A 2,870-nucleotide genomic window follows, 5' to 3' on the forward strand; every position below is an offset into this window, starting at 1 on the left:
GAGATACTATGATAACTTTGAACTGTAGAAAAGAAAATGTTGTCAGTGGGTGTCTAACACAGAACTCTTATGGCAAAGATATTTCCATTTCTTTTGTAAGGAGCAGCTGCATACATTAAATTCAATGGCAGAGATCTATATTTAAATATAAGCTACCAGATAATATAAAATAAGGACAGTTACCAGAAGGAATGTTCAATATATTTTCTACTCTTTTGTTCATAAACTTTAATGAGATTTTCTTGGGGGCATGACAGACAAATTTTCTAAATTGGTGAAGAATGTCTGAATATGTGAATATAGTGTTACCATCACTGTGCAGGAATGATCATAGACTTATATGATCATAGATTTATATCTCTTTTTTCTAACAGAATATTTACAACTTGGTTTCCTTCTTTATAAATTAGTTTAATATTTGCTTCATAAAACTGCCAAGATTCAAAACCTTAGGAAGAATTTGAACAGTTACTGTAATAATTTAGCTGTTCATTAAATATTTACCTGAATTTCTTTCTTTCTGTTTTTGTTATCATTGTTGCTCATTTGTTGTCTCCCTTATCGTATAGTAAGGAGCGAGCTGTTTTCTGAACAAGGCTGGCTTTAAATCATCGTGTTCTCATGCTTCTTGCAAAGTTCAATCCAGTGACTCACACTTAGTGCACGTAGGAATCATATGAGCAGTTTGCTAAACAGTCTGATATCTGGATCTACTACACTTTGCATTTTTAATAAGTGTCCTGCTGCTGCTGCTGCTGCTGCTAAGTCGCTTCAGTCATGTCCGACTCTGTGCCACCCCATAGATGGCAGCCCACCAGGCTCCTCCGTCCCTGGGATTCTCCAGGCAAGAACACTGGAGTGGGTTGCCATTTCCTACTCCAATGCATGAAAGTGGAAAGTGAAAGTGAAGTCGCTCAGTCATGTCTGACTCTTAGTGACCCCATGGACTGCAGGCTACCAGGCTCCTCTGTCCATTGGATTTTTCCAGGCAAGAATACTGGAGTGGGGTGCCATTGCCTTCCCCGAATAAGTATCCTAGACAACACCAAAGCAGGAAATAGTACAGCTGGCCTTTAGAAAGAAATGCTGTAACTTTTTCACTATGATCCAAGCCACAGTATATTGGGGTAGAGAAAAATATTAAGAACATAACTTCAAAGTATCAAGGAAATCAGTGTGTATCTTCCTCAGGTTATAAAAATAATCATCCAGTAGTAGGGATAGTACATCAAGCATGAGAATGATGGAAATCTTAAAGTAAAATTCCATGCTTCAGGAAATCTCTGCCTTTACTTGTATCAGTCTCTTGCATAACTAGCTTTAATTCTTCCATACGTATTGTTGGCCGTGTGGATCCTGTGCTTCAGTTATGTTCATGGAGCAGCATTCCTTTTTTAATTTTTTCAGGCATGCTATTTAGAACTCTCTTTATTCATGAATAATGTTTCCTTTTCTCTTAGAATTCTACTCATTCAATCACCAGATGAAACATCACCTCTCCTATGCCTCTTTCAAAAATATTTCCAGTGACTTTAGTTGCTCCCATTTTTATATTTTTCTAACAGTCTCAGAACTCCTACAAATCTACTGCATCTTTTTTATTGTTTTATATATTTTGGTAATTGACTTTGACCTAAAGTTTTTATTATGTATGCACCAGCTAAAGATTAAGGGTGATACATGACTGTTTAATGAATCTTAAAATATATAACACTTAATATGTAACACTTATATATATAGAATGTCATCAGCACTATAGAAATTTAGTTGCCTGTGAAAGTGACCTTTAAGAGGATTAGCAATAGTTTAACATCTAATTCAAAAGCAGAGACATTACTTTGCCGACTAAGGTCTGGCTAGTCAAGGCTATGGTTTTTCCTGTGGTCATGTATGGATGTGAGAGTTGGACTGTGAAGAAGGCTGAGCACTGAAAAGTTGATGCTTTTGAACTGTGGTGTTGGAGAAGACTCTTGAGAGTCCCTTGGACTGCAAGGAGATCCAACCAGTCCATTCTGAAGGAGATCAGCCCTGGGATTTCTTTGGAAGGAATGATGCTAAGGCTGAAACTCCAATACTTTGGCCAACTCATGTGAAGAGTTGACTCATTGGAAAAGACTCTGATGCTGGGAGGGATTGGGGGCAAGAGGAGAAGGGGACGACAGAGGATGAGTTGGCTGGATGGCATCACTGACTCGATGGACGTGAGTCTGAGTGACCTCCAGGAGTTGGTGATGGACAGGGAGGCCTGGCGTGCTGCGATTCATGGGGTCGCAAAGAGTCGGACACGACTGAGCGACTGAACTGAACATCTAATAATAATAACAATAGCTTATATCTAATTTAATAATAATGGTTTATTCACAAGTTTAATTTAATTTAAAATGCCTCATTGAATATTTTATGAATTCTAGAATGTTTGATATTTTTATTGTTATTGTATTGCCTTTTATATCATGATTTTTGATAATTATTTATTTAAATATGTTAAAGTCTTGTGAAATATTTAATACCAAGTCTTTGTTAAAATTATAACCTATAATTTATACTTATAAAATTATGCCAATCTATAAAATTTTGTATTTTATATTGAATTTATATTTTAAAATATAAATTTAAAAGTATTTTTATGTAACTTCTATTTATAAAGGTGATTTATAATTTTAATAAAGTGTGTTATTTAAAGCAAAGCCTATAGGAATTATCTATTAATATTTTTGTATTACTGTTATTTTTTTCTCCAAAGTAGCAAACATACATTATATTAATTCAAATTGAAAACTGATTACAAAATTAATAAACAATATTCTCTGAAATTTGCTTTACTTTTAAAAAATATTTTGGGCCACACTATGCAGCTTGTGGGGTCTCAG

The sequence above is a fragment of the Oryx dammah genome, unplaced genomic scaffold (genome assembly GCF_014754425.2).
Source record: "Oryx dammah isolate SB20612 unplaced genomic scaffold, SCBI_Odam_1.1 HiC_scaffold_11163, whole genome shotgun sequence".
Taxonomy (NCBI): Eukaryota; Metazoa; Chordata; class Mammalia; order Artiodactyla; family Bovidae; genus Oryx; species Oryx dammah.